The sequence below is a fragment of the Phyllostomus hastatus genome, unplaced genomic scaffold, assembly GCF_019186645.2.
Source record: "Phyllostomus hastatus isolate PE091 unplaced genomic scaffold, TTU_PhHast_1.1 phas_contig_86, whole genome shotgun sequence".
Taxonomy (NCBI): domain Eukaryota; kingdom Metazoa; phylum Chordata; class Mammalia; order Chiroptera; family Phyllostomidae; genus Phyllostomus; species Phyllostomus hastatus.
In genome coordinates, this window is record NW_025333977.1 from 23,788,076 (window position 1) to 23,802,038 (window position 13,963).

Genomic DNA, 13,963 nt, shown 5'->3' on the forward strand with positions numbered 1-13,963 from the left:
AGGAGAGAATGAGTCTTAAGTAAGTAATAAGTAGTTATAAGTAGCTCTTCCCTCTGGGAGCAGGAGCTACAAAGAGGCAATTCCCACACAATTTATAGGGAGAAATATATCATGGGAGCTAAAGAATTACTCTTGAGACCCATTACATTTGAGCATGATGGCATCTGTTCCAGTGATCTATAGCTTATGTACTATGCGTGTATTTTTACTTTGGGTAATCACTGGCTCTGTATGCTGCAAATGCAAGTTCGTCTCCAAGCTAGAGGAAAAGCTGAAAGGAAACCTTTGGGAAATGCTGTTTCATTAAAAGGGTGAATTGTTCCTAGACACGTTGGAAGAAGTCTAAGCCAGATAGGCATAGGAGCAGAGGGAATAAATGACAAGAGGTCTGTGAACAGAAGTTTATATCCCAAAGTAAAAAATGGAAAAGAAAACAGTAATAGCAATAAAATGCGCACACAGAAAACCTATCCAGTTAATGAGACTTTCTCACTGGAGTGTGTGGGACTGCTTGAAGAGCCCATCCTGTACTCATGGATGCACAGGAGAATTTTAGGCTCCACCAAATGCAAAGAATCTTGTTAATACCCTGGGAGGAAAAGGCCACATGACAAGTTTCCGGTAATAAGTTCAGAGACACCTGCAGGTGGGATTGATGTGGCCGTGAAGGAGGCTTTTCATTTCATATCCTGCAAGACCAAAATGAGTGACACGTAATTGCTCCCTTTTGTGCATCGGTGCTCTGTTCCCCAGTGGGTACATAAAACGTCTAATCAGACACTACTCAGATTCTAGCTCAGAGAAGTTTTCCAGTTTCACCTTCCTTTCATAAACTAAATCAATCCAATTGTGTTTCAATTTTTGATTCATCAGTTTCTGACCTATTACCATTAAGGTCTTGGTTTCCAGCCATTTAACTTTGTTCTGTTTGCTTTAGGTACCCTGCTTTAGAGTATACACTGTGTACTCATGTAAGGGGCTGATTCTGGTAACAGCTTTGTGGTTCTCTAGCTGCCACATGGACACGAGGTCCTGAAATTCTGTGCAGAGCCATGTTCCCTGGGTCCCTCCTGGATGGATCCATAGTCCTGCTGGCTGTTACCTGATTTCAAGATGATAGAAGTAAAAACAGAAACTTACCATAAATGCTGTTACAGAGGTACAGACTAAGTGCTGTGGGAATGAAATAGATGGAACAGACATCTAGGATTATTCTTAGTAAGCTTCTGAAAAATTTCTCACTATACTCTGGGCAAAATGGGGGAAAAGTGGGTGAAAAGGAGTTAAGTACTTTACAGTCTAGATGCACAGCTAGCCCAAGTCCCTAATAATGTTAATCAATGAAGAGAATGTTGGACTGAAATCCTGATTCACAGCATTTTGTAACAAACAGACAAATAAAAAAAAACAAGTGGTGATGTTGACAAGGACTAATACTTGGGATACAGCAGCAGCAGTTACCATTTACCCGATACTTGGACTGCACTGGAGCTCTGTATATACTATCGCAGTTGACTTTCTGAAGAGTCTGTGAGCTAGGGGATATTTTTTGTTTGTTTGTTTGTTTGTTTTTTCAGATTCAAGAAGGGGAGGCTAACTTTCTCAGGTTTGCATAGCTAGTACAAAAAAGCCAAGCTTTTAACCCAGGTTTGTTCACAAAGAGGGCCTTTTACTTGTATTAACTGAGTTCATTCTCATAACAACTCACGTGAGTTAAATTCTGTCATGATCTCTCTTTTACAAGGAAATTGAGGCATCTCTAGCTACAGAGTCTGGCTTACCGTTAAATAGACTGTTAGTCATTAGTATAAACATTTGGTTCAATGTAATAGTAAAATATTGGTTAGAATAAGAATTAAGGCTTGAAAAACACACATGATTTATTATTTTGTGGATTCAAAAAGAGAAACACATTTTTTTGTGTCATAGCTGTATTTTATCATTTATTAGGTATATGCCCTTGGGCAAGTATGTTATACTCTCTTAACATCAGTTTCATTATCTATAAAGTGTGGAAAATAATACCAGCCTCCATACCTCATAAAGCTTTGGAAGGAGAAAATGAGACAAGGTATGTGAAATTTATTTGAAATTATTAGTGTTATGCAAAGCTATGCTTTTGTTTTCATTATTATTTGGAAAAGACAACTAGTAGAAAAATACTCAGTAATCTGAAAATGGTGCAATAAAAAGGGTTATTTTTGCACTTATATGAATTAAAATAACTCCCAGACACATAAGTTTAGAGATCCAAGGAGATAGACATTTCCTTTGTAATGAAAATGGAAATTAAGCACACTTTAAAAGGCAAACCTAATAAGATAACATATGGACCTGAAGTATAGCTGTGCCCTTAAAATTTCTAGGGCTTTTTACTCATTCAATTAAAGAAAGAAAGAAACCAAATCATGTAAACAAGACAACCTGTGGGTAGCCAAAGCACAAAGAAACTACCCAAGTACACAAGTATATATCTTAGAGTATATTTCTTGATTCTCTGAGGTGTGTATAAACCTATCTATTTACAGCACTGGATAGTCAAATACTAATACTATTATCTAGGCATAGTAGTCCTAAAAGAAAAATGATTATTATCAATGAAGTTTTGTCTTCCACAGGTTCAAAGCAAATACAATAAAAGAGAAATTAATTGAAAACTAATTTAATTCCAGCAGCAGGTTTTTAACATATATATATATAATTTGACATAAAATTTGAATTTAATTTGTAGCTTCTCTTTCTTATAAAATATAGAGTCTTTTCCCTCAGTTTAATAATTATATTATCACCTGGCCAGTGTAGCTCAGTGGATTGAGCATGGGCTGCAAACCAAAGGGTTGCCTGTTTGATTCCCAGTCAGGGCACATGCCTGGGTTGCAGGCTAGATCCCCAGTGGGGGCCACATGAAAGGCAACTGCACATTGATGTTTCTCCTCTTCTGTTTCTCCCTACATTCCCCTCTCTCTAAATAAATAAATAAAATCTTTAAAACAATAAAAATAATTATATTATCAAATTACTGAAAAAAACAAAACTTTTCTTTTTTCTTTTGCTTTCAATTTTGTACTCACCACAGAGAATGACCATGGCATAACTCCCAGAATTTACTTGAGTCAATCTTCTGGATGTTTTTTGGTTTTTAGAATTATTAAAATTAGGCCTTTCACTCCTATAGAGTAAAAAAAAATCTAATATTGGATAGCAAATAGTAGGTCTATTGTATCCATAGCTAATACTAATGAATAAGAGATCTATATAAAATTGATTAATCTTGACCTGGCTGGTGTGGCTCAGTGGATTAAGTGACAGCCTGTGAACCAAAAGGTTGCCGATTTGATTCCCAGTCAGGGCACATGCCTAGGCTGCAAGCCAGTTCCCCAGTTAGGGTGTGAAAGAAGCAGCCAATCAATGTATCTCTTGTACATTGATATTTCTCTCCCTCTCTTTCTCCTTCCCTTCTCCTCTCTCTAAAAATAAATAAATACAATCTTAAAAAAGAATGGCATTTAAAAAAATAAAAATACAATTGATCAATCTTTTGAAGTTGTGCCCATATAGGTCAATCTCAGAGTAATCTATCTTTTAGAGATGTATTGTGTAAACAAGAATTTTATTGTTTCTTTACTTCTGTGGAATAATATAAGGAAGGAGCCATGTTTCACAGAAAAGCTTATAAAAATTCCAAGTTATCTCCTATTCTCTGAAACTCCACATCTCAAACATACTATGTTATAGGTATATTATAAGGAATAAGTGAGATTTATTGAACTGGCTCATTGTAAGCATGTAACAAGCATCAGCTTTTTAAAATATTAGCTCTCGGGACTCCCTCATTCATGACTTTCTGTCCTTTCAATTTCTCTTTTTCTGAACCCCTAAAAACAGACTTCCTCTCCTAAATTACTGTTGAGCCTTGTTTTCCCACTTTCACTATCACAGGGCACTGCAGAACATGGTTCTTTTTTTACATCCATTGTATTTTTTGCTACAATCTACCAGAAAAGTTATAATCTTTCTATGTCTTGAATTTTCTTCCAAATCTTCAGTGTTGAAATAAAAAAAAAAAACAAGCACACAAAACAAAGCAACAACAAAAAAACTAACATAGCAACACAAAAACTTCCTTAGTGGGCTGGAGAAGACCAAGAACTGAGGGGACAAAGTCAGAACTCTAATGGCAAATAGAGGGAGAAAAAATACTGAGAAGACTCATACTTCACACTTACACAGATAGGATCAAGAAGTTAAAGTTCATTTGTTCCTAATCACGGGAGATAGGGCAGGACATGCACACTGGTGGAATGGGTTCTAAGTGGTAGCCAGGAGATCCTCCCATAACTCAAGGATGCTGGTATCATTGTCATCCTTATGTTAGAGATGAAGGATTTGCATAGCAGTAAGTCATGAATCTGGGTAGAAGCAAGAAACCTTAGTTTCTGAAGTGCCTAGTCTCACCCCCAGCAAATGAGAGAGAACATCTGCAAAGCACTGGTAAAGGAAACTTGAGTTCAATGTGTGAGCTTTCTTTTCACTAACAAACATTCTAAATGTTTTTATTGAGTGGCAGCTATGTACTAAATGTTTTTCTGGTGCTGAAGTGGTTTCTAAGACCATAGCAAGTTTACATCCCAATAGAGAGGGCAAGGAAGGGACAGAGGGATGGAGGAAGACAGGAAGGAGAAGAGCTATGATTGATTCAGATCTACTATAGATTGGGTGGTTAGAAAACCACCTTGATAAAGAGAAGTTTGAGTTTTATCCCAGATGTGATAAAACTTTATTACTTTTTTTTTCCCAAAGACACTTTGTGGTTCTCAACATTGCTGGGTGGTCATACTTCCTTTACTATTGATAGTGAACTGGAGATTTGTGCTCTGGATAGTTTAGAAAAGAAGGAGTCTAGGTGTTTTGACATTATGTGAGACAAAAATTTTGGCAATGTACTAGAAATAAAAGAGTTAAATAAAAACTACTTAGTGAAAAATGAAACTTCCCAACTGCCATTCCCTCAGGGGTCACTCATGCCGATATCTTCATTCCACTGCTCACTTTCCCCACTCCCACAAGAGAGTAGGAGATTTTCCTTGGAGAGACAAAATAGAATGGTGAAACTATTAGGTGCTAAGTTTAGTGATCCCCAATACACTGACTGAAACCCACACCATTTCCTTAGAGGGAAGCCTGCCACTCCCTAAGCTTCCCTACAAGTACAACACCTCCTTATCTATCACAATACCAATGGGTAAAACCTAAAACAAATAAGAAAAAAGAAATAATAATTTAATCAGTTTCCTTAAAGATGAGGTAAACTCTAGAGGGAACAATAATTCTAAACTAGTTGCTTCTGGGAAAGCAAAATCAAGGATTAAAAAGGTTGGGACAGGGCACTGTCATCTATTAAAATGTTTATAAAATTATTTGACTTTATAATTATGCATATGTTTCACTTTACTACACATAAAACTTAAATTTAAATTAAGACCATTATTGCACTGTGGACAAATCCATATAGAAGACATTATTGATAAAACAACATTTAAAATCTAAATAAAAATTCATTTAAAGGATTAATGAGAAGCATAATGGGAAAAAATCATTCCTTCATTTAAATGTTGAGTTTATGCAGTTCTAATGTGTCATGTTTACATATTCTGATATATGATATTCTGTATATAAAAATGACTTTGGATATAAATAGAGGAACATTTTAAATGTATATATAAGATATCCCATAGCCTTATTTCATTATTTCTCAAGAGAAGCAGCAGTGTGTAATGGATAAAAGGCCAGACAAGTCAAACAGTCTGGGTGTGAACCCCGTCTTTGCCATCAAGTAGCTGTGACAGATTTCCCATCTGTAAAATGGGTATATTAATAATACCTAGGTCATGACATAGTTACGAACACTAAATGAGTTAATATTTGTAAACTTAAAACAGTGTCGCACCTCTAGTAAGCAGTATATAAGATTTTTTAATTAAATAAAAATCAACTACAACAGTATTTTGTTTGTTATAAACTTTACTAATGTTACAGGTCCATTTCAAATTTATTAAATATTAAAGCTAATATTCCAAATACTGGAAACTCTTTTGAAACATTTATTATACCAAAACTTATTATAACTTATTTGAAGCCACTTGTTTTCTATTTTACCCATGCATACAAATTAAATAAACATGCATGTAAAACATAGCTATATCTGCATGTATATTTAAATGATAGTTTTTGTAGAAAAAAGTTATGTACAATTAGCTAAAGTAGACAAGGATTGGACACATTTAATATATTTAAGATTGAAAGCCTTGCACTAAAAAGCAGCATTAACAACTTTTCAGTGCCAATTTAATAATGGGTTCATTTTAACTTGTTCTCTAATGGTTAAAGTTAAAATAGCATTCTGGAGACAAACTACAGAGAATGGACAGGGAAAAGGCAATTGTGGGATTAACATTTAATGAAAAGTTGACTTGAAGTGGGTCCTTAATGGCAACTTTTAAAAGCATTGTTAATCTCTTAGCATGTGCATAGTATTGTGATATTTGCATGTTCCTCCACAGTGCCCAGGCTCTATTTTTTCCATTAAGAAAAAAAAATAGATTCTTCCATTAAACAACTGAGAGAAGTCACTGTGGCTTCAATCAGCAAGTATTACTGAGCACATACAACACCTCTAAAGCATATAAGGAAGTTAGACTTTGTCCATGGCTTTGCTAGGATTAATAAGCCATAAACCCAAGTTAAGAAATTCAGGAAAAGTTCAGCCAATATTGTAAAATCATAGGAATCTTAACAGTAAGTAAATACTCATGTAAAAATAAACAAGTATCTGGAGGGGAAGAAAAGAGGAATAACTGGTTTTGCTGAAGTAGTGGGGAATTCAATTCTTTATGGAGGGAATGGAATTCAGCCAGTTCTTGGAAGGTCAATACGATTTGTGTATTCAGTGAGGAAAGGAGAGTATTTTCCATTCATGGAGACTTAAAGAAATAGAGAAGTAGAAAAGACTACACATAAGGCTTCCAGATCTCCTTTTCAGTAACAGAAAAGGGTCTAGGTGTACTGATTTGAGCTGAGGTTCCCAGCCTTGAGTCCTGAAGGAGGTATAGCTATGATTTGTGAAATCTGTGCTTTGAAGCATGGTATCAAGGAGTACCAGAAAAATTGGCACCAAGGACAAAAACAAATAAAAATTGAAGTGGACAATTCCACTTGAAGTGGACAAATGAAAATTTCTAGTGGACAACCTAGAAAACCAAGTTTGAAGTAAATGGACTGCCTTTAAGGAGAACAGGTAAAAGGAACAAGTTTAGATGCCCAGTTCTCCATAATTTTCCTTATGTAGGCTCAGGGGTGTATTTACAGAGTCTTGCGGCCTCACCTGTGGTTGATGATGGAGCATGGAGGACACTGTGCAGGTTCCAATGTAAAATTGGAATGCTAGTTGGGGTCCAAATGATCAGAAATCATGAACTTTAAAGCAGGTATGAATTTTACTCTGGAGACAATGATGATCCCTGGAGGTTTGGCTATATTTATTGATGTAAAAAAATAATAAATGGGAAGACCACCTGGGAAGTTCTTCATGTGTCCCAAGGTAAGTGGTGATGAGATATGAACAAAGAAATGAGAACTGGGAATGGAAAGGATGAAAAGGACATAAGAGGCATTGAAAAAGAAGGATTGCTAAGATTCAATGATTATGTGGCTTCTAAGAATGAGATCAAGAAAAAGAAATGGGTCAAACATAATTCTACAGACTTGAGGATAGGTGACGAGGAGAATCTTCTGGGGGAGTTGATGGGGAGGATGGAAGGTGAAGATCATATTGCTTTCCATTGGCAGATATTGAAAATAAAGTAGAAAGATAAAGTTATATACTGAACATAATCAGAGAAGAATTCATAGCCAGATAAATTTCTTAGGCTTTGCTATATTAAAAAGTTAAAGTATACATATATCTATAATTGTGTTTATAATTTTTGATCGGCCTAAGGGTCCCATGTTATTTTCCTTGCAAGCTGATAGACAATATCTGGTATTTGAGTCAGCATAAATTAATATTGACTCTAGTGCTCTTGATATGGTATCTTGGAAACAGACACTATTTAACTTGGCAGTATTCTTGGAGCTAGCTACTAGGGTGGAAACGATATCATTGAAGTTCAAGTTCACTCCACCTTTGAAATTTCTTTGGGTTAAGGTCAGTCGTGGTCAAAGGCAACTTTGAAATTTTTTTATTGAGTTGGAAGAGGAAGAAACACTAAGAAAAGATATAGCAAGGCAGTGTGGCCAGTGACTTAGAGACAGGAGAAGAACCAAATAAGAAGATTCAAGAACAGTGTTTCTGAAAATTTAATGTGCATAAGAATCACTTGAGAGATTTTGTTATGCAGACTTAGTTAGATTCAGTAGTTCTGTGGAGAGGCCCAATACTCTGCATTTTTAACACGCTCTCAGAAGGTGTTACATTTTGAATACCAAGGCACTAGACATAAAAACAAAGCAACAAAAAAGAATTTTTTAAACTGAAGAAGGTTTCTGTGCTGCACACTTTCAGTTTGCCTTCTTAGACACCCTCTCCACTCTCCTCCTCCCCACACCCAGGAGGCTGACTCTCGTGGAGCACATGAGTGGGCTTCTGTGCTTTAGTATTGTGTTGGTTTTGGCCAGTAAGAAGAATTGGCTGAAACTGCAAAGAAGAATGCGATGAGATATGAGTATATACAATCAGCTTTGCTGTCCTAGGACATCTGAGGTGCTAAAAATTACCGCACTGTGAAAAAATTATGTGATTAAATCCACAGGGCTGTGGGAGAGATGTGTTTAGGAACAGAGTACTCAGAATCTTTGTCAGTGACACACACATATGCACAAAGATGGGAACCTAATAAAAACTGTAGCACATATTTATGCATGTTCAATGGTTCAAAATACACACACATTACAATGAATAAAGGCATTTTATCTTGGAAAGGACTTGAAGTTTTCTTGTAGAAGTGGGCATTGGAAAAGTTGCAGAATGTGAGTTATCATGAAGTGGCAGAAGAGGACTACCTAGAGTTAGAAGAAAACCTGTTGATACCACATGTGAGTGGGCGTGGCTCATAACACACACAGTGAACTGAGATAATTGGTAGATATTTGAGGTCTGTGCATGTGTGCGTTTTGTGTATTCCTATACTGCACCGTTCACCTATGCAGTTTTCTCTGTTCACCCAGCATTTCTCATGTGTGAAATTGTGTATAAGCAAACATGAAATTCACTTATGCTCAAATCATTGCCTAATATATCAATCACATTGGAACAACTTTGCATCTTCAGAACAAGGGTTTTGTTTCAGGTTGTGGCAGATTGTCTGCATTTCTGTGATTAAAGACGTGGCTCTTAAAGGTATCCTCTCTTAAAGCTACAGTAAACACCATTCACCTTTCCCCTCTAGATCTGGTGTTAGTAAGAACCCCTTGCTGTTACTAGACCTGGGGGATATCTCCATTGACTATTAGTTTCACATAACCTTGTAAACAGTCCCTTTAATACATGCCCATCAGTTACTGATACTGTTTGAATTTGCCATATGTGTCCTTTCAGTTCTGGACAATGTTCAAATGTGATTCGTGATGAAAAGAGGTAAAGGAGAATGAAGGCCAGGTGGAAGACTCTGAATTTAATTTTTACTGGTATCCACAGAAAGATTGTTGAATGGGCCCCAGCTGATGTAGCTCAGTGGATTGAGCGCAGGCCTGTGAACCAAAGCATGGCCAGTTTGATTCCCAGTCAGAACACATACCTGGGTTGCAGGCCATATCCCCAGTATGGGGTGTGCTGGAGGCAACCACACATTGATGTTTCACTCCCTCTCTTTCTCCCTCTCTTTCCCATCTCTCTAAAATAAATAAATAAAATCTTAAAAAAAAAGATAGTTGAATGAACAGCAGCCAGAGAGACCCCTTAAAAAGTAAGTTAGATGAAGTCATTCCCTTTCTCTAAACCTTACTATGGCTTCCCTTTACTCCTACAGCAAAAGCAATGGTCTTTTCAGGGGTGTACAAGACCCCGCATAGGCTGGTTTCTTGTCATACCTCTGAATTCTTTATTCTCTGTCATTGACTCTCTATTTAGCTCAATTTGCTATAGAGATGTTGGCCAAATTGTGATCCTGGAACATACCAGGAGAGCTTTGCAATAATGTTGGCAGGTGTTTGTGGAAGCATCTTAGCTGAAAATATTTGAATGCTGTTTTTCTGGATTAGGAGTACAATTTGTAATAGGAACAAATTTTCTAAGTATGAAGGCACTGGAATTTTTTGACTGGGTCAGACAATTCATTCATCCACTAGAAAAGCTTAGTGATATTGTTCCAGTTGAAATGTTTCAAATTATCCAATATGACTCTAATGAAAAGGAAGGCTACCAAACTACCACTGGCTCTTCGAATTCATTCAAGAAATACAGTGTCTATCCCAGGTAGGAATCTTATCATTTCTGAAGCTGGTCATCTAGTCATAGCCTGGAATATTTCAGGTTTTGCTCTGTGTTTTATTAGAATTCAATTTTAAACAATGTTTGAGTGGAAAATGTGTGTCTTCCTGCCTAAGAGTTTCAGCCAGGCACTGTGGCAATGAGGTACCATAATTTGTTTCATTAAAATCAAGACCTCATTTTGTGTTTAAGTTTCACTTCTAAAAAGTTTTGAAATCCAACAATTTTCCTTCAATCTAAAACCCCATCCAGCTTTGTGAGAATACAGCCAGAATTTTGTCCACTCTTCATGGTTCATTTATATTTTGCTGGAAAATGTTCTGTTTTAAATCCTTGTAACCATCACCAACATCATAAGCTCTTAAGCTATTTAAGACATACAAGTAAGAAAACCTCTTCTAATGATGCAAAAACAATACATTTTATAATTTGAAAGTTTAAAGAATGTGCCTTTATCCCTCTTAGTTTTAGCTAAGATAGATGAATTTTTGCATGCTAGAGTTTCCATATGTTCACACTGAAAACTCAAAGATTTAGTTCCTTATATTTCTGACTGAAAATATTTTTTTTGAACTTTCAGCAGTAGAAGGCTAATTTTATTAAATTGAAGTTACTGACTTGGCTATAAGGCAAAGTTACCATTTGATTATGATGCATCTGATTATATGAAATATTTAAATTTCAATGGGATGTATTTTACTCTTCTCAAAAACAAAGATAAAAGTAAAACTTTAATTCATATATTTAAAAAGGTTTTTGTAAGTAGTACTTATATGAATTCTTATGGAACATTAGTGAAATAATCATATTTAAATTATAACAATATTTATTCAGTTTTTCATTCATTTAATGTTTTCAAAACATTGACTATTTTGAAATACAGTACTTAAATACCAAAGAAAAGCAGCATTTTATACTATGCTTCATGTTTTTACATGAAAGGACACATTAGCCTTGAAACTAGCAAATGGCAGACTCTTTGAGCAACTACATTAGTTTTTTGGTTCCTTGTAATGAAAATCTTCCATATATAGACAATGTTAACAGATAACAGTATTTCCCAGTTGTTTACACTATATGCATTTATGTCTCACTGACTAGCAGCCAGACACTTGAAAAGCAGGAAGCTTACAGCCATTTTTTTGGTTTTCTTCAGGGATCTAGCTGAAGTATAGGACAAACAGTAGAAACTGAATAAATATGTGTGAAATGATATAAAAAATTAATGTGGATGTTTAGCAACTTGAACTGATGAAATATCTGTAAAATTGAATTTATGCTTATATAGATTTTTAATTACTCATCATACATATTCTTAAATTGAAACAAGCTCTTATTGTAATCATATAAATACTAATTGTACAGTGAGTTATAAATACTATTATCAAGCTTTCATTAATGTTTGATGTGAGGAAATCCCCATCAGGAATTATTTCTCTTCAGATATTATGGTTTCTGTTTCAGAAAAGTCAGATGTCCAGAGAAGACACTAGGGGAAAACACCACATAATATAAAAGACAAACAAGCAAACAAACAAAAAACCCCAAAACAATGTTCAAAAGATCCAGTGACATTATTTTTATACAGTTACACTGTAAAAGAACAGCCACTGTACATGCTGACCAGATAGGGGATATGTATAAAAGTGACATGAAATGAAATAATTTAGTATCTTCATGACACTTGCTTATCATGAGGCCACGGATGGGAAAGTGCACTCTGAGGAAAGCATCGATGGTGCTGGCATTAAATGAAGGTCAACAAAGACATTCTCAGCCAATTTTCTGTTCTTGTGTAGAAACAGAAACATACACTGATGGGTGCAACATCTGTTGAATTGTTTTTAATGGGTCCAAATAGAATGGGCTTTTCAGTATGGGCAAGAAGATTTAAAAAATAAGAAGAAAAATGTGGCACAAAATAAGAAAAGAAAATATTTATGTAAAGAAATCTTCACAAGAAGTACTGTAAATTCCTGTCTGAAAATAGATTGACAGGCAGTTGGATGGCAAAGCTGAGGGAGATAGACAAGAGATTCTGGGGTTTATTTTTTCATACAGTGACAATTAAATGCAATAGCAATTTGGTACAGTTGGGCTTTAGGGAAGACATAACTTTTGTCACACATGTTCCTTCTGCTTGCTGATTTATGGGGAGACAATGGCATTGAAAAAAAAGAGTAACGACTATCTGTCTAGGATGAAGAAGATGCCATATAATGTGGCAATTGTAGAGAGGTGGCAGGAAGTTGACAGAGGGTGATGACTTCTCTTTCTCAAAAGTCAAAGAGGATGTAACATCAAACACAGAGGCTCACTATAAAGAAATACGAGCACAGAAAATGGATTATGTGATTATAAGAAGCCTAGTGAGGGTGCCAACAGATGTGATTTCTGGGCCAAACTGAGTATAACTATCTATAGCAGTCTAGGAAATTAATCAAATCTATTTATGCTCAACATTAAATATGGATTATTATCAACAAACAATTCCTTGCCTTCCTTATAATTTTACTGGTTAAAAATAGACACAATTAGTTGGCTATGGACTACATTTAACTACTAATCAACTACTGTCCTTTTGCACAGTTGAACACAATTGTTGACTGAACCTGTTTCTGTATATGGTATGGAACAGTGAAGAGAACTAGAGTGAATAAAAAAATGAGCTACCTGTCAAAGGAGTTACCTGTATTTTTAGAAAAAAGGCTCTAAAAAGAATGACTTCTTTACTTCTTGGCCTCTGTAACCCTTCTTTCCCTTTGGGATAATTTAATACATTCATGATAGCCTCTTAAAATCAGTTATTGAACAATTATAAAATAGTAGTTAGATTTGTCAGGAATTTGTCAGATTTTGAAATAAAATTTGTTGTATTTCTAGGAATACTACAGATGAAGTAGACACATTAATTCCATGTTACAAATGAAACAGTCTCTGGGAAAAATAATTTACAAATATTTTAAGGAGGAAAGAACAACAGTTTAAAAATAGCTGCGAAGTGGTGCTGGAATAAAAACAGACACATAGATCAATGGAACAGAATAGAGAGCCCAGAAATAAACCCATGCCTTTATGATCAATTTATATTTGACAAAAATGTCAGAAATATATGATAGGGTAAAGATAGTCTATTCAATAAAAAATACTGTAAAAATTGGACAGGCATTTCTGAAAAAAATGAAACTAGACCATCTCCTTATACCATATAAAAGAATAAAATAAAAATGGATTAAAACTTAAAGACTCAAAACCATAAAAATTGTGGAGAAAACATAGGTAGTAAAATGTCTGACATTTCTCTTAGCAATATTTTTTCTGATATATTTCCTTGAGCAAAGGAAACAAAAGAAAAAAATAAACAAAGGGGACTACATCAAACTATAGTGTTTACACAACAAAGGAAACCATCAAAAAATTGGTGAGACAACCTACTAAATGGGACATCATATTTCCAATGATATATCTCTAAGGAGTTAA